Genomic DNA, 23486 nt, shown 5'->3' with positions numbered 1-23486 from the left:
GGATACAAGTACATACTAAATTCTACACCGAGTTTGAACCGAAAATCCCTTAGCTTTGGTAACTAGTAGCTGCCAGTTATAAGAACTGGTGGGTGCGAATAGTTGTATATGGATCCATAGGGCTTGACATCCCCGTCTGTTCCAGGTATAGAAACCCTAGCCTGAACTATAAAATAGACGTATGCTATTTGAGTTTAGTACATGTTGGATTGCATGTATTGTATATGTTGGTTGCATGTATGTTAAAACAGGGGTACTTATTATATAGATGTTAAAGTTTAGTTACCAGGGTGCTCAATCTTGTAGAATATTTTGATAAACGTTTCTGGATGAAACAACTGAAATCTTGTGGTCTACCTTTATATACTGATTATGCGAAACACTAAAACTATGAACTCACCAACCTTTGTGTTGACACTTGTTAGCATGTTTATTCTCAGGTTCCTAGAAGTCTTCCGCTGTTTGCTTATATGTTATACAAGATATGTTCATGGAGTCTTACATGCTTTATTCGAGAAAACGTTGCATTCACAAATCAACACCATCTATCTTACTTTGACTGCATAGTCAACGGAAGTATTATTGTAAACTATTATATTACGGTGATTGTCTATATGTAGAAATAATCAGATGTCGAAAACCTTTGATTTAAATATTCATTTATGGTGTGCCTTTTCAAAAGAATGCAATATTTACAAAACGTATCATATAGAGGTCAAATACCTCGCAATGAAATCGATGAATGACGTGTTCGTTGATAATGCTGAAAACGAACATATATTTCATAGCATTATTCCTCAAGAAAGACAAGCTTTTAGTTGCAATTGTTCTATTTACAAGTGATATTCGTTTAAATAATAAAAGGTGAAGACAAAAGACAGATTGCAAACGACCAAAAAGCTCAAAAGTACAAAATACAATCAATAAGGTTCCAATTATTGATAAGAAACGTCTCAAAATTACAAGAGTACAAGATTCAAAACGCAAAGTACAAGATATTAAATTATTCGCAAGGACGTTCGAAAATCTGGAACCGGGACCAGAGTCAACTCTCAACGCTCGACGCAACGGACTAAAAATTTCAAGTCAACTATGCACATGAATATAATATAATATATAATTAATTCTTAAAATTAATATATATATTATATTATATTTAAAAACCGTCGGCATAAAAAAACAAAGACTTTTGAGTCTCCCCAGCTGGCCATGCGATCGCATGGCCTGGAAGGCATAAATCCATACGATCGCATGATGCACAGTTTCAGCCCACATGCCTATAATAATCGAGCTTTGGTGTAACACAAAACACATCTTTTTCTTCTTCACTCAAACGTAGTATATGTATATATAATTTATATTTTAATTTTAATTTTAAATTCTAATAATAAGGGTGTATTAGCGAATGTTGTAAGGGTGTAAGTCGAAATTCTGTCCTTGTAACGCTACGCTATTTTTAATCATTGTAAGTTATGTTCAACCTTTTTTAATTTAATGTCTCGTAGCTAAGTTATTATTATGCTTATTTAATCCGAAGTAATCATGATGTTGGGCTAAAAATATTAAAATTGGGTAATTGGGCTTTATACCATAATTGGGGTTTGGACAAAAGAACGACACTTGTGGAAATTAGACTATGGGCTATTAATGGGCTTTATATTTGTTTAACTAAATGATAGTTTGTTAATTTTAATATAAAGATTTACAATTGAATGTCCCTATAAATAACCATATATACTCGATCGGACACGTTGGGCGGGGTATTTATATGTACGAATAATCGTTCATTTAACCGGACACGGGAATGGATTAATAGCCACTAGAATTATTAAAACAGGGGTGAAATTATGTACAAGGACACTTGGCATAATTGATAACAAAGTATTAAAACCTTGGGTTACGTTCAGTCGACATCCTGGTGTAATTATTAAACAAAGTATTAAAATCTTGTTACAGTTTAAGTCCCCAATTAGTTGGAATATTTAACTTCGGATATAAGGATAATTTGACGAGGACACTCGCACTTTATATTTATGACTGATGGACTGTTATGGACAAAAACCAGACGGACATATTAAATAATCCAGGACAAAGGACAATTAACCCATGGGCATAAAACTAAAATCAACACGTCAAACATCTTAATTACGAAAGTTTAAATAAGCATAATTCTTTTATTTCATATTTAATTTTCTTTATTCTATATTTAATTGCACTTCTAATTATAGCACTTTTAATTATTGTTATTGTATTTAATTGCACTTTTAATTATCGTACTTTTTAATTATCGCAAGTTTATTTTATCGCACTTTTATTTATCGCAATTTCATTATCGTTATTTACTTACGCTTTAAATTAAGTCTTTTATTTATTTAATATTTTACATTTTGTTTTAACTGCGACTAAAGTTTTAAAATCGACAAACCGGTCATTAAACGGTAAAAACCCCCTTTAAAATAATAATATTACTTTTATATATATTTGTATTTTTATAAATTAAAACTAATATAGCGTTAAGCTTTGATTAAAAAATTCCCTGTGGAACGAACCGGACTTACTAAAAACTACACTACTGTACGATTAGGTACACTGCCTATAAGTGTTGTAGCAAGGTTTAAGTATATCCATTCTATAAATAAATAAATATCTTGTGTAAAATTGTATCGTATTTAATAGTTTTTCCTTGTAAAATTTAATAGTATTTTATACCCCTTAGCTTTAACATCAAGTATTTTTGGCGCCGGTGCCGGGGAACTTTCTTGCTTAAAAGCCGGAAGCGCAACGCTAAATAAAAAAAAATAAAATAAACTCTCGGGCCTGCTACTGTAGCAGCCCGTAACCTGGCCCAAAATCCTTTCTCATGCGATCGCATGAACCCGAAGGCATAAACTCATGCGATCGCATGAGAGTGTCTGACACGCCAACAGGAAACCCTAACTGCATTAATTACGGTGTATTATTATTATTATTTAATAAACCCTAATTAGGTTTTATTATTTAATTAGTTATTAGTTTTTATATTTAATTTATATATTTAGTTTAATTAGTTTAATTAAATTTTAAAATTAATAGTTTTATAAAATAAATAATATAAAAATAATATTTTTATAAAAATTGTACTTTTTACAACTTTTTGTATATTTTTATATTTTATTTTTTTATAATTCTTTTTAGCGTAATATTTGTATTTTTCGCTCGTATTTAGTTTTAATTCATAGTTTTTGCTATAGTTATTTTTATTTCTAGATTTTTAGGCTTTGCCGTAAAATCCCTTAAGTGCTTTTTCTTTAGACTAAGATTTAGGTGATTTAGAGTTTTGCGACGCCTTTTTAAGTTTTAGTACCTTTTTAAGATATTGCCATTTGGGATATAGTTTTACTTGTAAGCTTTAATATTTTTAGACGCCTTTTACCTATGTGTCAATTATCATTCCAATTAGTAATCTCAATTTGCGATTATAATTTTAAGTTAGTGATAGTAATAAGGTTGGGTTAGTCGAGTGTTTTTAAGTTCTATAAGTCATTTTTTTTATTATTTCTTATTTTTCGACTCCTTTTATTTTTCGATCTTTTCTTTTTCGACCTTTTTCGATGCGCTCTTTTTCTTTCTTATTTCTCGCTATTCTAGTTTTTAGGACTTAGAATTTTCTCTACTTCTTATCTAAATTTCATAAAATTACGAAAATTTATTTTAAGTGGTTAAATTGATAGACATCAAAATTTTCTGGTTCGTAGTAATAGTTGGATTTGTACGTGGACCGGGTTATTGGAGCAAAACAGTACTCAATTATATTGAGACCAAACGAATCCTGCCCCTCTGCTGCATCTTTTGGCTATTCGAAACGTGGGCAAAATCAGAAAAGTCTATTAATTGGATAACTTATATAATTTTTCTTTCCTTTTAAAAACTAATAGGATATTCAGTGAATGCACCGAGCAAGACGTTCACCATCTTTTGTACGTTCACCACCTGTAACTCGATCAAGACATCTAGCTAATATTACCGCCGTTGATTTTTCTTTAGAATCGTCATCCAGTTGACCAAGTACTCCAGTTCAAATTTCTGATAATCCATTTTTTGAACCCGACCTCACAATTGAGAATCCGGAGAATTTTCCTCCGGAACCACCAATCATTCAAACAGAGATTGTTGAGGAACGAACCATTAAATCAGAATCCTCTAGTGATTCCGATTCAACAAATTCAATTATGGAGAATCTGGAACCTTTAAGTATGGAAGACCGAATGAGAGCTAAATGTACTGGCCAAGGTCACATAATTACTCATCCTGACATTAATGCGCCAGATTATGAAATCAAAGGACAAATTCTACATATGGTGACTAATCAATGCCAATTTAGTGGTGCGCCGAAGGAAGATCCAAATGAACATCTTCGTACCTTTAATAGGATCTGCACTCTATTTAAAATCCGAGAAGTGGAGGATGAACAGATATATCTCATGTTATTTCCCTGGACTTTAAAGGGAGAAGCCAAAGATTGGTTGGAATCGTTACCTGAAGGGGCGATTGATAGATGGGACGTTTTAGTTGAAAAATTTCTTAAACAATTCTTTCTGGCATCTAAAGCCGTAAGACTTCAAGGAGAAATTGTTACGTTCACACAGAAGCCGAATGAAACTCTATATGAGGCGTGGACAAGATTTGGAAAGTTATTAAGAGGATGTCCGCAACATGGTTTAGACACCTGTCAAATAGTACAAATATTCTACCAAGGATGCGACATCACTACAAGGAAAGACATCGACATAGCAGCTGGTGGTTCTATTATGAAGAAAAACGAAACTGATGCTTATAAAATTATTGATAACACTGCTTCCCACTCACATGAGTGGCACCAAGAAAAAGATATCGCTAGATAATCTAAAGCAGCTAGAGCCGATTCTAGCCATGACTTAGATTCCATTTCCGTAAAGATAGATGCTGTCGAGAGACGAATGAAAAAGATGACTAAAGATATACACTCAATACGAATTAGTTGTGAGCAGTGTGGAGGACCATATTTGACAAAAGATTGTCTTAGTATTGAACTAACAATGGAACAAAGAGAGAATATTTCATATCTAAACCAAAGGCCTGGAAATAATTATCAGAATAATTATCAACCGCCAAGACCGATCTACAATCAAAACCAGAATTATAACCGAAATATTCCATACAACAACCAACAAGGTCCTAGCAATCAACAAGTATCCAATAATACTTACAACCGGCAAAGACCTAATTTTCAAAACAAACCACCACAAACCGATGATAAAAAGCCGAATTTAGAAGATATGATGACGAAGCTGGTTGAAACTCAAACGCAGTTTTTCACATCTCAGAAACAAACTAATGAACAAAATGCTCAAGCATTTAGAAATCAACAAGCTTCTATTCAAAACTTGGAACAAGAAGTAAGTAACCTAGCAAGGTTAATAGGTGAAAGAAAACCGGGAAGTTTACCTAGTGATACAAATGCAAACCCCCTGGAATGAAACAGCTAAAGCCATTACCACAAGAAGTGGTACAACACTTAAACCACCTGAAATACATGTAACTTCTGATGAAGCTATTCCTACTCCACAAGAACCACAACCTGATCAAGATAAGGAAAAAGAACCGGTAGTTAAAAAGGTTAATGAAAATAACACAGTTAAGGCTAAACCTTATGTTAAACCATACCAACCACCACTTCCTTATCCGAGTAAAATGAAAAAAGAGAAACTTGAAGCCGAGCAATCCAAATTCTTGGATATGTTTAAACAGATAAATCTAAATCTTCCTTTCATTGACGTGATTTCAGGAATGCCTAGATATGCTAAATTCTTGAAAGATCTAATCTCAAATAGAAAGAAAATGGAAGAACTCTCGACCGTTACTATGAATGCTAATTGTTCAGCAGTGCTGTTGAATAAGATACCAGAAAAACTATCTGATCCAGGAAGTTTCACAATTCCATGTTTTCTGGGTAGTCTTAGTTCAATAGAAGCATTGGCAGACTTAGGTGCTAGTATAAATTTAATGCCGTATTCACTATACGCTAAACTAGAACTTGGAGAATTGAAACCAACAAGAATAAGCATACAACTAGCCAATCGATCAATAAAATATCCTAAAGGGATAATGGAGAATATGCTAGTTAAAGTTGGTACTTTAGTATTTCCAGTAGATTTTGTTGTTCTGGACATGGAAGAAGATTCTCAAGTTCCTCTCATATTAGGAAGACCATTCTTAAACACGGCTAAAGCAATGATAGACGTGTTCGGTAAGAAATTGACCCTAACTATAGAGAAAGAGAGTGTTACCTTTTCAGTTGATAAAGCAATGCAACAACCGCAATCTGCAGATGATACATGTTATTATATTCAAACTATAGATTCACATGCAGAATTGTTAGAAGAATTTCCAGAATTACAAGGAACAGGAGAATGTTCTTTAGGAGAAGGTAATGAACCAATTGATGAAGCTGAAATGTTAGCTACACTAATAGCTAATGGATATGAACCAACAACAGAAGAAATTCAAATGCTAAAAGAAGAAGACAGATATCGATATAAATCATCGATAGAAGAACCTCCGACATTAGAGTTAAAGCCACTTCCAAACGATTTGGAATACGCTTATTTACATGGTGAATCTGAATTACCTGTAATAATATCTCTGTTGCAAAACACCCCGTCTCGAGCCGTTGCGACGCCCGTCTCGACGGTTTGGTGACTAACCCGTCCCGTCTCGAAGAAAACCGTCTAATATGACAGTCAACGGTCAAAATTCGGGTCAAAGTTGAAAAAAATCAGGTCAAAGTCGGTCAAAATTCAGAAAAGTCAGAAAATCGGTAAAATCGGTGAAATATATAGTATTTTAGTTTGAAATTTTTGTATTAAATTAACGATGGTAGCAATTATGGGTACAAATTAATCAATTAAAGTTTTTAGCTATAAAATATGTGTACATATATGCATTTTTATATTTATATATTTAAAAGTCAACTTTGGTCAACGTCCGTCTCGACCCCCGTCTCGACCCCGTCTCGAACGTCTCGACCTTTTTAGGACCCGACCTTCTCGACCCCGTCTCACGTCTTTTGCAACCTTTAATAATATCGTCTTCTCTTACTGAAAATGAAAAATCACAACTCATTTCTGTGTTGAAAGCTCATAAACCAGCCATTGCATGGAAGATTCATGATATTAAAGGAATAAGTCCTTCGTATTGCACACATAAAATCCTTATGGAATAAGGTCATAAAACGTATGTGCAACGCCAACGAAGACTAAATCCGAATATGCAAGATGTAGTTAAAAAAGAAATTATTAAACTGCTAGATGCAGGTTTAATTTATCCAATCTTTGATAGTCCATGGGTAAGCCCAGTTCAATGCGTGCCTAAGAAGGGTGGCATGACTGTCATTACAAATGAAAAAAATGAGCTTATTCCTACTAGGACTATAACAGGATGGCGTGTTTGTATTGATTATAGAAAATTAAATGACGCCACCAGAAAAGATCACTTTCCCTTACCTTTTATTGATCAAATGTTGGAAAGATTAGCCGGAAACAGTTACTATTGTTTTCTTGATGGATTTTCCGGATATTTTCAAATTCCAATAGCACCCGAAGATCAAGAGAAAACCACGTTCACGTGCCCTTATGGTACTTTTGCTTACAAACGCATGCCATTTGGACTTTGCAATGCCCCTGCAACCTTTCAAAGGTGCATGATGGCGATTTTTCACGACATGATAGAAGAATGCATGGAAGTTTTCATGGATGACTTTTCAGTCTTCGGTGATACATTTGAATCATGTCTAGTTAATCTTGAACAAATGCTTATTAGATGCGAACAATCAAATCTAATACTTAATTGGGAGAAATGCCATTTCATGGTTAAAGAAGGCATCGTTCTTGGACATAAAATTTCAAAAGAAGGAATTGAAGTGGATAGAGCTAAAGTAGATGTAATTGCTAAACTTCCACATCCCACCAATGTTAGAGGAGTTAGGAGTTTTCTAGGGCATGCCGGTTTTTACCGACGTTTCATAAAAGATTTTTCTAAAATTGCCACTCCTATGAATAAACTCCTAGAAAAAGATGCTCCATTCATCTTTTCAGATGAATGCATCAAATCTTTTAATATTCTTAAAGAGAAACTCACTAATGCGCTGATCATGATAACACCAAATTGAAATCTACCGTTTGAACTAATGTGCGATGCAAGTGATTTTGCAATGGGAGCCTTTTTAGGACAAAGAATTGAAAAACGATTTCAACCTATATATTATGCTAGTAAGACGTTACAAGGAGCACAAACGAATTACACAACTACTGAAAAAGAACTCCTTGCTATTGTATTTGCTTTTGACAAATTTCGATCATATCTCGTTCTAGCTAAAATGGTGGTCTATACCGACCATTCTGCTCTTAGATACCTATTTTTGAAACAAGATGCCAAACCAAGATTAATCCGTTGGATCTTACTCTTACAAGAGTTCGATATTGAAATCCGAGATAAAAGAGGAGCAGAAAATCTCGCCGCTGATCATCTTTCTCGTCTTGAAAATCCTGAATTAGAAGTTCTAAATGAATCGGCCATACAAGACAACTTTCCTGATGAATATCTATTGAAGATAGATTATAATGAAATTTCATGGTTTGCAGACTATGCAAACTATTTAGTATGTGGATTCCTTGAAAAAGGATTATCGTACCAAAAACGAAAGAAATTCTTCAGTGATATAAAACACTATTTCTGGGAAGATCCACATCTGTTTAAAAGTTGTCCAGATGAAATAATACGCCGATGTGTATTCGGAGATGAAGCTAGTAAAATTTTAAACCATTGTCACACAGGACCAACAGGAGGGCACTATGGGCCTCAACTAACAGCAAGAAAAGTTTATGATGCTGGATTCTATTGGCCTACAATTTACAAAGACGCACACCTTCTTTGCAAATCCCGTGATGCTTGTCAAAGGGCTGGAAAAATAAGTCAACGTGATGAAATGCCACAAAATGTCATTCAAGTATGTGAAGTATTTGACATTTGGGGTATTGACTTTATGGGTCCATTTCCAAAATCTCATAATAATCTCTACATTCTCGTAGCCATTGATTATGTATCTAAATGGGCGGAAGCACAAGCTCTCCCAACTAACGATGCACGAGTTGTAGTCAACTTTTTAAAACATCTTTTTGCAAGGTTTGGAACACCGAAAGCTTTAATAAGTGATCGGGGAACTCATTTTTGTAATAATCAACTTGAGAAAGTTCTTAAAAGATATGGAGTAACTCATAAAATCTCCACCGCTTATCATCCACAGACAAGTGGACAAGTTGAAAATACCAACCGAGCTTTAAAACGTATTCTAGAGAAAAAACCGTAGGATCAAATCCGAAGGAATGGTCCATTAAATTGGAGGATGCACTCTGGGCTTTTAGAACAGCCTACAAAACTCCAATTGGAACCACACCTTTTAGACTCGTTTATGGAAAAGCATGTCATCTTCCAGTAAAAATTGAACACAAAGCATTTTGGGCTTTGAAGACATGTAATCTTGATTTACATGAAGCTGGACGTCTACGGTTAAGTCAACTAAATGAATTAGAAGAATTAAGACATGAAGCATACGAAAATTCATTAATCTATAAAGAAAGAACGAAGAAATGGCATGATAAAAGAATCAGAACTTCAAAAGAATTTAGAGAAGGAGACAGAGTTCTTCTTTTCAATTCACGATTCAAGCTATTTCCTGTAAAATTGAAATCAAGATGGTCTGGACCATTCATAGTCAAAAGAGTTTTTCCATACGGAACGATAGAATTAATAAATTCAAATGGAATTGAATTTAAAGTTAATGGTCACAGAGTTAAACACTACATAGATAGTCCAATGGAAATCGACAATGAAGTTAATCACAATTTCGATACCACGGCTAACTAAGTGTGGGGAGAATCAAGTCTTTAAAGGATAATATGTATTTCTGTTAGAGTTAGATTTTCTGTTTTCGTGTAGTTCCCGAAAATGGAACCCGAATGGTCTTTCCCTAGCAGACCCTAAAGAACTAGTCTTCTCCCCCCATTCTAAATTTTTATTTTTTTTAGGAAATAAAGACTGCCTGTGAACTAAACCATGGTCTAATGCTACACGCTTTGATCACTAAACGTAATAATGACACTTCCGAGTGATCTAGTATCAGTAATCAGAGAAAGATTGGACGGAGTAAGAAAAGAATCCAGATGCGAAGATAATAAGTTACAATTTGGTAAAGGAAAATCAAAATTTGCAGCGAAAAGAAGAGCACGACACCTTGAAAGATGTCACAAATGCGGAAAATGGTCACATGGAGGTAAATGTTCAAATAATCAAACCTATTCAAACACCGAATTTGTTATTTTATGCAGAGACGGACCGTTCATATGTTTAGAAGAAAAAACACTGAATGCTCGAGGTTACACCTATGTAGCCATGGAAAATCAATTAAACCGACTATCTTATGAATGGGATAGATCGTATCACTAAGAATACTATCTCACAGGTAAGTCTGTACAGTTTTTATTTTTTATTTTTATTTTTAACCTTTTGATAATAAACGCTAATTTGTTCGCTATAAAGTATTAAATTGGTATTCAATAAAATTAGGTTTGGCGATCGAAATTATTGATATCATTCAAAAATTTATTACATCACTGCGAAATTTAACGTTTATTCTTAAGGTATAAATATCTTTAATCAATCAACCCAAAATATTTCAAAAATTCGTCATGAGTTAAATTAGGTCATGGAACCAAAATTACTTTACCGAAAAGAGGGGCGCATATTTTTGATAATATTTGATTGATTAAAGTGGGATAAAAGCCAAAAAGATTTTTAATTTTATTTTTTACCATGTTTTTAAAATTAATATATAAATATTAAATTAATATTTTGAACTTTGTAAAATCAATATATTTAAGTTTGTAAATATTTGAAAAATTAATCTTTTTAATATAAGTTTGTATGTATAAAAACAAAAATATAATATAAGTTTGGTGTAAATTTATAATATGAATTTTTAATTAAGTTTAATATGAATTTTTAATTTTATGCATTTTAAATTTAAGTTTGGTGTGAATTTAAAAACAAAAATTTACTTTATTTCGCTAAGTTAAAAATATGATTTTTAAAATTCGTCGTGAGTTGAAGACTAGGTCGTTGAACCGAAATTGCTTTACCCGAGGGAGGGACGAGAACTTTTATTATCATTATTTTTAATCTTATTGAATTAAAGTATGCCAAAAACATTAAAAAATCCAAAAATCTTTACTTTTAAAACCGCGCTTTGATTTGACAAATTTTAAAAATTTTGTCGAGGGACAGACTAGGACATCGATCCGAAACGCCCTCATCCTAAAAAGAAACAAATTTTTAAAATTTTATTAATTTTATGTTTTATTAAGAATAAGGTTTTATATAAAAAAAAAACAACCTGAAAGTACTGTACCCGGAACCCCATGCGATCGCATGGGGTTTACTCTTCAACCTCATGCGATCGCATGAGGCTGGATTCCAGGCTAGTTTGATAAAAAGAACAGCTCGCTGTTCTGCACAAAAAACACACACACATATACGAACCAACCCAAAAATCACCTCTAAAATTCGCAATTTTCCACCGTAATTCGTCATTTTTCTTGCTCTAATCATGCCTAGATTCTCATTCTTCAGCAAAATGGTAAAAATTACACCCCTAAACTCTATAAATCCCTAGTTTTTGTGATAATTACCAATTTTTTACCTAATGCAATTTTGTTAATTTCTAGTGTAATTAGTGTTAAATTGTTAGTATTTTATGCATGTATAACCTAGATTGATGCTATTTAACATGATTTGAAGCCAAAAACTTCAAAAAATTTAGAAATCTAGGGTTTGTGTTCTTGAGCAATTTGGGGCTTTTTGATATAAACAGGTTATGGCCGATTTTTGTCATGAATTATTGCTAAATTGAGTAGTGTAACATGTTTAGATAGTTAAATGATCCAAACATTGATCATAAACATGATTTTTAGAGATTAAAGTGGACTTTTTAAGTCCAAAATTCATGAACTTGATTAATTTGATATATTTGCCATTTGAGACTTGTTTAATTATTAGTAATGACTATTTTAACATGTTATTTGAGTTAAATGCTTATGAATTTTGTATACATTTTCATATGTGCTTATTTGAAAAATGTAGAATTGTGAAAAATTGTGAAAATGTGTATAAGTTTAATTTTGATTTAACATGTTATAGTGATTGTTTTAAGTTGTTATTTTGCTAACACTAATGCATATTTGGATGCACAAATTTTGTGTTTAATGTGTTTTGCAGAAAGCCGATACTGGAGGTTCAGGAGCATCATCATCTAGATGACCAGCACCAGCACCAGAACCAGAACCAGAACCAGAAATGCAACACGAACAACAACCACAACAGGAACAACAACAACTGCCTGATCAGCACGTACCTTATTATGATCTGGTACAGTTTGTTGATGAATTCATAGTATTCCCAATGAGGCCGCCAGTAGAATTCCCAACGATTCCTGAGCACACTCTGCATCCTAATCTGAGATTTGATAGGAGATGGAGAGATTACGAGACATATCAAAGGAACAAATTCAAATTGGTAACAAAAAATGTAGAGGTGCCAAGGGTAATCGATTGGGCCCCTTTGGAAACGGTACATCTAGCTGACCGTGTTAGACAGCTTTTGGTACAAAGGTATGGCAGTTCTTCTTTTACAGATTGGGAACGTCTTTTCACCATTCGTAGACCTGTATATAAGGAATGGTGTGTTGAGTTGATGAGTACTGTATCACTTGATACAAATATAGTTAGAATAGATGATAGAAGATTTCTTAGGTTTATCCTTGGCGGTAGGATGTACAGAATGTCCATGCTGGACATGGCCAGGGCCTTACAGATATATACTCCTGGTGAGTTGCTATTACCCGATTGTACAAATTTGATTCATTATGGTGAAAGGGTAGATAGTAACTTTGACGATGACGCCATTTGGAGGCGTATGTCACATTTTGATGTTTTTACACGAGCAGGAGGACACTCCTATACACATATTGACAGAGCCGAGCTTCGTATTATTCATAGATTTTTGGCTAACTCAATTACACAGAGAGGTCACAATAAAGAAAAAATTACCTTACATGATTTATTCTACCTAAAGTGTATTCGGGATCCTAGAAGCTTTGTCAATATCCCTTACTGTGTTGCTTTTTATTTATCTAAAATGGTAGAGGGAATGCAGGACGGGAGTATAATAGGAGGAGGTATTTTTGTTACTCTCATTGGAGAGTATTTAGGTGTTGATAGGAACCAAGGGGGTCCATTACAGCTTTGTAGAGAACAGGTTGAGCCCTTAGGATTGAAAGTTTATGTGGGTGCTAAGGTATTGAAAAGTAGACGTAACCAGGCAGTACCCTATGAGGGATCTCATCCTCAGGTAGAGAGAGGCTCAGACGAGGAAATGGAGGAGGCGGAAGACATTAGGGATGTCTTTCGAGATGCTATTCTTGACGTCCACGTTCGTATAGATGAGGAAGCAATGACGAACGCGGCCAGACATAGTATGTACGAGCAGTGGAACTCCGAGCGAGTATACGAGGATTATAGGCGACACCAACACGATAGCTGGGTAGTTCATCAGCACCAAATCATGAGCCAGCTATCATATCAGGTACCAAATAACTATGTACCTACTCGACCTGCTCATTTTTCGCCACACAGCCCCGATATCCGACCACCCTTTAACTGGTATGACTATAACCAAGCCTATCAGAACACCTATAACCAACAATGGAACCCACCTGATGAGATGAACTGGAACCCCTATCCAGACTGATTTGGTTCCATTTGGTTATTTATATGATTTTTATGTTTTTATCTTTTTACTTATTCATGTTTAAACTTATGTTATTGAATATACTTATGTAATTTTTATAATTTTTATTATTATTGTGTACTAATATTTCACATTTAGGATTTGAAAGTGGGATATTAAGTCCCATTTCAAATTGCCATGCATGTTTATATTTGTATGTATGTATATTGTAAATTGTACAAAACAGGGTAAAATAGCGCATTTTCAAAGACTGGCATTAAGTTCAGCAAAAGCTACTAATTTTGACGACAAGATGACAAATAAATGTGATGTAACAACAGACGGAATGAACAAATGATATGCACCATTTATCATTCAGCAAACAAACGCCAATATGTTTGGAAACTTTGGTAAAATTTAATCATTTTTCTACGCTAATCACCCTCAATAATTTAAATTGTTACTGATTTCTTGCAAATGAGGGCATTGCAAGATCTTAAGTGTGGGAAGGGGTTAAATTCTTTCGGATTATTAAATTTTTTTACTTTAAACACTTGGTTACCATTAGAAATACTAGTAAAGTAGTAGTTGTATTAGAATCTAGTGCTCTCTGATAAAAAAGAACAGCCCTAGTCTTATATACCGACTACCCAATTCTAGTAAAAATTTTCAAAATTTTCAATTAAATGAACTCAAAATCATGTTTATACATATTTATGAACGATAAAACTAGGTGTTAACACCGAAATTATTGTTACCTCGGAGAGGACATAAATTGATAAACAAACCAAAATGTTAAAATTCATTTAAAATGGAATAGAGGACAATAAAAAGGAAAATAAAAGCCAAGTGTGGAAAAAATTACCAAGTTATCTTAAACATATGTCACATATTTCTGTAATAAATAATTGAAGATACTTTTGCTTTGGACTAAACTAAACTGTTTTACCCGATGAAAGAAAAGAAGAGATGGATCAACACGATGAATCAATTCCATCATTAAAAGGAAGTAAAGTCTTTCGAAAAAGAAACGCGCTTCTTGATTTAGGTCATGAAGTTGTCGTCCAGACCAGCTGTAGGTTGATGAAAAATCTAGAAAAGTCATCTCTAAAATCAGCAGAAAATCCACGGACCTCAGTATAAAACAGGGTCGTCAAGTGGTCAGATTTATCCTAACCATGAGAAGGATTTATCTCGTACAATGGGGGAGCACCGTGCAAATTAGCTTGATAAGACTAATAAATCAGATGCCCAGAAAGGATAATCTCCTTTAAAGATCAAAAATCAGCTTTTAAGACTGATATTACTCAATCCTAGAGATTGAGCTTAAAGATTGAGAATTACAAACTCATGGAATTCAATGATATCTAAACTCGAGCTTGAACGAGAAAATATTTTGATAAAATTACAAACCAATTTGTTTTCTGAAAACCCATTTTCAATGCGTTCATTACCATTGAACGTAAAATCCTAGGAATTCACCTGGAATTCATTAGGTCACCTGAACCAAATCGGGTGTCAACCGTAAGAACGGTGGTTGCATAGCATGGTCAAAGACAGGACCTTGTGCCAGACCGAAAAATCATAAGGGTGAGCTTTACTATTGCTCCTACCAAGGATAGTAATTGCGTCCGACACATTATAGACCATAATCAAAAGCATGTCAGGGGACATTGCCTTAACAGTTGCTTGTTCAATGCTTTCCTTTACAACTGGACGGTAGTTTACCAAAAGGTAATATACAGAGCAAGTATACTGGACGTGTTGCTTTCCCAATACAAGGTTAGCAAGTGGGTGACACAAAACCGCAAGTTTTGAGCTAAAATTTTCAAATCTGAAACCCACCAAACCCACAAAAATATTTTGCAAACACCGGTGAAGGGTTATTCCGAAAAACTTATCTAGGGTAAAAGCTAGATTTAATTTTCAAAAAATAAAAATAAAAAAAATAAATGTTTTCATAAAGATCCAATTTCCTAAAGGATCTAAATTTTCATAAGTCATGTGAGACTGTAAACCACATCGTTACTACCATTGTTTATACCGCCGTATTGAAATCACTGATGTACAAAGTGTGAAGAATAAAGAAGTGATTTTTGTATTTCAAGACTATATTGCTTGAGGACAAGCAACGCTCAAGTGTGGGAATATTTGATAATGCTGAAAACGAACATATATTTCATAGCATTATTCCTCAAGAAAGACAAGCTTTTAGTTGCAATTGTTCTATTTACAAGTGATATTCGTTTAAATAATAAAAGGTGAAGACAAAAGACAGATTCGACGAATTGAAGACGCAAACGACCAAAAAGCTCAAAAGTACAAAATACAAACAATAAGGTTCCAATTATTGATAAGAAACGTCTCAAAATTACAAGAGTACAAGATTCAAAACGCAAAGTACAAGATATTAAATTATTCGCAAGGACGTTCGAAAATCCGGAACCGGGACCAGAGTCAACTCTCAACGCTCGACGCAACGGACTAAAAATTTCAAGTCAACTATGCACATGAATATAATATAATATATAATTAATTATTAAAATTAATATATATATTATATTATATTTAAAAACCGTCGGCATAAAAAAACAAAAAACTTTTGAGTCTCCCCAGCTGGCCATGCGATTGCATGGCCTGGAAGGCATAAATCCATACGATCGCATGGTGCACAGTTCCAGCCCACATGCCTATAAAAATCGAGCTTTGGTGTAACACAAAACACATCTTTTTATTCTTCACTCAAACGTAGTATATGTATATATAATTTATATTTTAATTTTAATTTTAATTTTAATTTTAAATCCTAATAATAAGGGTGTGTTAACGAATGTTGTAAGGGTGTAAGTCGAAATTCTGTCCGTGTAACGCTACGCTATTTTTAATCATTGTAAGTTATGTTCAACCTTTTTAATTTAATGTCTCGTAGCTAAGTTATTATTATGCTTATTTAATCCGAAGTAATCATGATGTTGGGCTAAAAATATTAAAATTGGGTAATTGGGCTTTGTACCATAATTGGGGTTTGGACAAAAGAACGACACTTGTGGAAATTAGACTATGGGCTATTAATGGGCTTTATATTTGTTTAACTAAATGATAGTTTGTTAATTTTAATATAAAGATTTACAATTGAACGTCCCTATAAATAACCATATACACTCGATCGGACACGATGGGCGGGGTATTTATATGTACGAATAATCGTTCATTTAACCGGACACGGGAATGGATTAATAGCCACTAGAATTATTAAAACAGGGGTGAAATTATGTACAAGGACACTTGGCATAATTGATAACAAAGTATTAAAACCTTGGGTTACATTCAGTCGACATCCTGGTGTAATTATTAAACAAAGTATTAAAATCTTGTTACAGTTTAAGTCCCCAATTAGTTGGAATATTTAACTTCGGGTATAAGGATAATTTGACGAGGACACTCGCACTTTATATTTATGACTGATGGACTGTTATGGACAAAAACCAGACGGACATATTAAATAATCCAGGACAAAGGACAATTAACCCATGGGCATAAAACTAAAATCAACACGTCAAACATCATAATTACGGAAGTTTAAATAAGCATAATTCTTTTATTTCATATTTAATTTTCTTTATTTTATATTTAATTGCACTTCTAATTATAGCACTTTTAATTATTGTTATTGTATTTAATTGCACTTTTAATTATCGTACTTTTTAATTATCGCAAGTTTATTTTATCGCACTTTTATTTATCGCAATTTCATTATTGTTATTTACTTTACGCTTTAAATTAAGTCTTTTATTTATTTAATATTTTACATTTTGTTTTAACTGCGACTAAAGTTTTAAAATCGACAAACCGGTCATTAAACGGTAAAAACCCCCCTTTAAAATAATAATATTACTTTTATATATATTTGTATTTTTATAAATTAAAACTAATATAGCGTTAAGCTTTGATTAAAAGATTCCCTGTGGAACGAACCGGACTTACTAAAAACTACACTACTGTACGATTAGGTACACTGCCTATAAGTGTTGTAGCAAGGTTTAAGTATATCCATTCTATAAATAAATAAATATCTTGTGTAAAATTGTATCGTATTTAATAGTTTTTTCTTGTAAAATTTAATAATATTTTATACCCCTTAGCTTTAACATCAAGTATTTTTGGCGCCGCTGCCGGGGAACTTTCTTGCTTAAAAGCCGGAAGTGCAACGCTAAATAAAAAAAATAATAAAATAAACTCTCGGGCCTGCTACTGTAGCAGCCCGTAACCTGGCCCAAAATCCTGGCTCATGCGATCGCATGAGCCCGAAGGCATAAACTCATGCGATCGCATGAGAGTGTCTGACACACCAACAGGAAACCCTAACTGCATTAATTACGGTGTATTATTGTTATTATTTAATAAACCCTAATTAGGTTTTATTATTTAATTAGTTATTAGTTTTTATATTTAATTTATATATTTAGTTTAATTAGTTTAATTAAATTTTAAAATTAATAGTTTTATAAAATAAATAATATAAAAATAATATTTTTATAAAAATTGTACTTTTTACAACTTTTAGTATATCTTTATATTTTATTTTTTTATAATTCTTTTTAGCGTAATATTTGTATTTTTCGCTCGTATTTAGTTTTAATTCATAGTTATTGCCATAGTTATTTTTATTTCTAGATTTTTAGGCTTTGCCGTAAAATCTCTTAAGTGCTTTTTCTTTAGACTAAGATTTAGGTGATTTAGAATTTTGCGACGCCTTTTTAAGTTTTAGTACCTTTTTAAGATATTGCCATTTGGGATATAGTTTTACTTGTAAGCTTTAATATTTTTAGACGCCTTTTACCTATGTATCAATTATCATTCCAATTAGTAATCTCAATTTGCGATTATAATTTTAAGTTAGTGATAGTAATAAGGTTGGGTTAGTCGAGTGTTTTTAAGTTCTATAAGTCATTTTTTTTTATTATTTCTTATTTTCTCGACGCCTTTTATTTTTTGATCTTTTCTTTTTTGACCTTTTTCGACGCGCTCTTTTTCTTTCTTATTTCTCGCTATTCTAGTTTTTAGGACTTAGAATTTTCTCTACTTCTTATCTAAATTTCTTAAAATTACGAAAATTTATTTTAACATCATACGCACCATAGATACCAAGGAGTATCAACAACAACAAACGATGAAGTATGAATTCATAACTTCATCGGAGAAATATCCTACAGCGATTATGTAATCTCTAAAATTTTAGAGATTATTTATCCCAGTTCTAACTGTAAATCAGATGAATAGAGATGATAAAAGGAAGAATAGAAACCTTGACAGGAATGGTACGTGATTTACAAGCTAGACTTGTTATACAAGCACCACCAGAAGTACCACTGGCGTTCACCATCATTATCACCACCACCAGCAACACCTATAACACCACAAGCTTCACCAGATCCATAACCACCGACGATATCGACATCACAATCACTAATGGGTATATTGTAATAATGAGTTATGAAGTATTAACTCACTATTTCCAAAGAATTTATATATATTATATATATAAATTTTGAAACCATAATATATCTTTCCGTACTAAAGCTATTACATACGAATTTTAAGGGGTAAATATTACTCGGTTAATTCATATTACTAATATGCTATGATGTACATCCTTCTTTAACGACTTAACCATCGTTAACTACAATCTCTGTTTCAACTCAATGAATTCCATTTCCTAATAAACCAAGTGTATTATTCAATTACATAATTGATTTTACATTTTCATTTTCGATGTACTCAAAACTTTCCAGAAAACGTCATATGTGCCTTGTAAGGTTCACAAAAATTCCACGAGTACCAACATCCTTCACCAAGGAATATCAATAAGAATAAATAATGAAGTATTGATTTCAATAGTGAAATACTCCGTAAAGATTAAGTAATCTTTAATGTTTTAGAGATTAATCATTTCTAAGTCAAGCCAAAAATCAAATGAGCTTAATATGATATTAACTCATTAAATCTGTATTACATCTGAAGAAAATATACATACATATATTTTCATAAAAACGGTAATAAAAATTCTTTTATACAAAGTATTAATTGTGAAATCTTTAACGGGTAGGTAATATTCGGGAAATATATAAGTTCACAATTAATATGTTATACTGTACATTCTTCAACTTTGATTCAAAAATTATTAACAATGCTCACAACGATATACAATTGTTTTCATACAAATTCAATTATATATTCTGATATTGACGGATCAGAATCTAAGTCATAACTCTGAACCTGTGACATCATTCTTAGGTCTCTACATCTTTCAAAGCTATACTTTGACTTCAAAACTGTGAAAGATCCTTTAGTATTATTATTACCGAAAATAATCTTTCAATCCCTTTTCAAAGTATCCAGCTTTACCACACTTCCAACCAGTCAACTTCGACTTTTCAGATTAACCTTATTATAACTTTAATATATACGTTCTTGTTACTGGGGAACCTTTCATGTCCCACCACATTAGCAGTAAATTTACCAACAACTTCATTAATCCTTGACCCTCCGAAAAATCATTATACTCATTGAAACCCTATCATGTACTCATCCACATCTTGTAACAATAATTACCATACCAACTACCGGGAATTAGCAATCAGTATTTTGAATTTCGCAGCAATTCCACGCCAACAGATATATATATATATATATATATATATATATATATATATATATATATATATAATGTCTATTTCCTAGACTCACTTACTCCGAATGTGAAGTTTCTAAAAAATACCCCAAACTGCAAAACTAGTTCTTCGAATTTTGGAAAAATGCTGATGAAGCAGCAAAAACTGTAAATGACTTTAACAGTTGAAAGTTTGATGATAAAGAGTAGTGTGTTGGAAAAGCACAGAAAAAGAGAAAGTTTGGAACTGGAAAATGGATTGAGCAGACCATAAAGGAGACCAAGGACAAATACAAGGACCAAACTCTGTATTTAAAGAATCCTGATGATTCTGTTTCTGATGAAGTCTTTAGCGAATACCTTACTCCTTAAGTTGCTCTACATCATATTGAATGAATTTCTTCATCACACTATGTTCTAAGATATCATCGTATCTTTCATTATAAATATCCTCGATATTTCTGAAGATATTTCATAACTATTCTTATCTGGAATCAGTCATCTCTTCGCAATATCTGCGTTACAATATAAAAGAAATTGTGTTAATTTCTAAATTCTGAAAAATTCAAATTTAAAATATGAATATTTTTGAAGTAATGTTGGAAACTGAAGCATGAGTTAGTATAATATAATGACACTTGATCAACGTGATTATATTATAGTAAGTCATACTGAGTTTCTAATGGAACGTGATAAAGGTTCACAGATCATACCCTCATCATGAACCATGTTACATAACTCTTTCATTCTATTTAACCGCTAAACATATCAAGAAAATATTTTTCTTGATGATTCGGTCTTTTCCAGATATTCTGGTAATTTGACAAATCAAGATCGTGCCATTACAATTTCTTTCTTAGAACATTAACTATGTTCATTCCGAAATATATAGCTACGAATTCTGGACCATTATTCGCTTGACTTAAAGTCGGGAAGAGAAAATGAAAGCATGAAGCTCCGAAATAAAATGGAAAATATAAAGCCCGAAAACAACCCCGAAATTACAAACCGTGTATATCAATGCGTATAGCAATATAAAGACACGAGAGAATGAAAAACACTATAACCCCAAGGTAATAGTAGAAGAAAATAACCTCCTCTGGTGGCAGATGAAAAAAAAGAATGAATGATACGATAGCCAGGAAAATATCAAGAATTAGAATTGGATTAAGCATTTTCACAATCTATTGGGATGTATGAAATAAGGAAGAAGATTATAGGAGTGGTAAAAAAAATGAAACGGAAGATGTTAATTTATAGCAAAATAACAGAAAAAGCAATCGAGGCAGGTGACCGCATCTAATTAAAGAAGATCTTAATCTCCTTAATTCTCGAAGAATCAAATCTTATTTAGATTATGAAGATTTTCTATTCCTTAAATTCTGGAAATCAATCGTTAATACGTCAAAAGTTAAGACAAATCTCTATTCCTTCATTTCACTCTTTTACGATAACTTCTCTCATACGCTTTGAGTAATCGGATTATTTTATCCATATTATTCAACGGTGATAAAATTCTATTTGTCAACTCATATTCGTCACGAAAACATTTTTATTGTTAGCCATGACGACCCCACTTAAATTTTGGGACGAAATTTCTTTAACGGGTAGGTACTGTGATGACCCTAAAAATTTCGACTTATTTTGAACCAAATTCTATAATTGAATTAATATATCTGACACGATAAGCAAAGTCTATGAAGTTGAATCTCAAAATTTTGAACTATTCAATTACCCTTCGATTGTTCTCAACGATTCGCGAACAATTATATGTAAATAGATACATATACTATAACTTGAAAACGTAAAAAAGTGTTGAGTATATGATACTGTGCATTAAACTTATTGGTTTGATTATCTGATTGATATATTTAACTACGGAGTTAAAAGATTATGCCAAACGATTGAATTAAAAGATATTTATTGAGTCCCTTAAGGATTATGATATTATTACGGGTCTATGTTGTGAGGTCCACGTTGATTTGAGAAATCGTTCCTTTTTAATGGTATTCGGAATAAATGGTAAAGTGTTTGATGACGAAAGTTAGATAAAAGTTAGTGGAAAACTAAACTGCATAATATTCAATTGATTGTGTTTCAAATGTGTGAAAATGTTTTTAGATATTATAGAATTGATTGTTAATATGTTTTGTTTAAATAACGTAATTTGAATATGTATGATAAGTTAGAATATTAATTGTTAAGAATTAATTATATGAATAACTTGCGATATGTATTTTAAAACGTGTTTATGAATATAGGATATATATATATATATATATATATATATATATATATATATATATATATATATATATATATATATATATATATATATATATATTAACTTGGTTATAAAACGTTTTGATTTAAAACTATATATACTTTGATAATGAGAAGATGATTTATAGAAGTAATTGACCAAAACACTCAAATGTATAAGTTATATTTCGAGTGGAATAATTTAGGGATAATTTAAGACTATATTTTGACAAAGGTACGAGTCACGAAACATAAAGTACAAGTTTTCTCAGCGTACGAAATGACGTTCGAAAAACCAGAACCGGGACATTAGTCGAGTGACAACGTACGAGTCATCGAAAAGAAAATTACAAGTCCACTATGCACGTGAATTTAATATAATATATAATTAATTATATAAATTAATTATATTATATTTGTAATTAAATAATATGTCGACAAGCAAAACGTCAAACGAGTGTGAGCTGGATCAGAGGGCCATGCGATCGCATGGCCATGATGCCCAAAAACCATGCGATCGCATGGAGGGCTGGGATAGGCAAAGTAGTATAAATTCGCTCGATTTCTGTTTCTGATTTATTCCTCATAACTATCTCTCGACTCTCTCTCAATATATATAAAAATTATTATTATTATTATTATTATTATTATTATTATTATTATTATTATTATTATTATTATTATTATTATTATTATTATT

This window comes from Rutidosis leptorrhynchoides, chromosome 2 (assembly GCF_046630445.1).
Source record: "Rutidosis leptorrhynchoides isolate AG116_Rl617_1_P2 chromosome 2, CSIRO_AGI_Rlap_v1, whole genome shotgun sequence".
NCBI lineage: Eukaryota > Viridiplantae > Streptophyta > Magnoliopsida > Asterales > Asteraceae > Rutidosis > Rutidosis leptorrhynchoides.
This window is presented reverse-complemented; position numbering follows the sequence as displayed.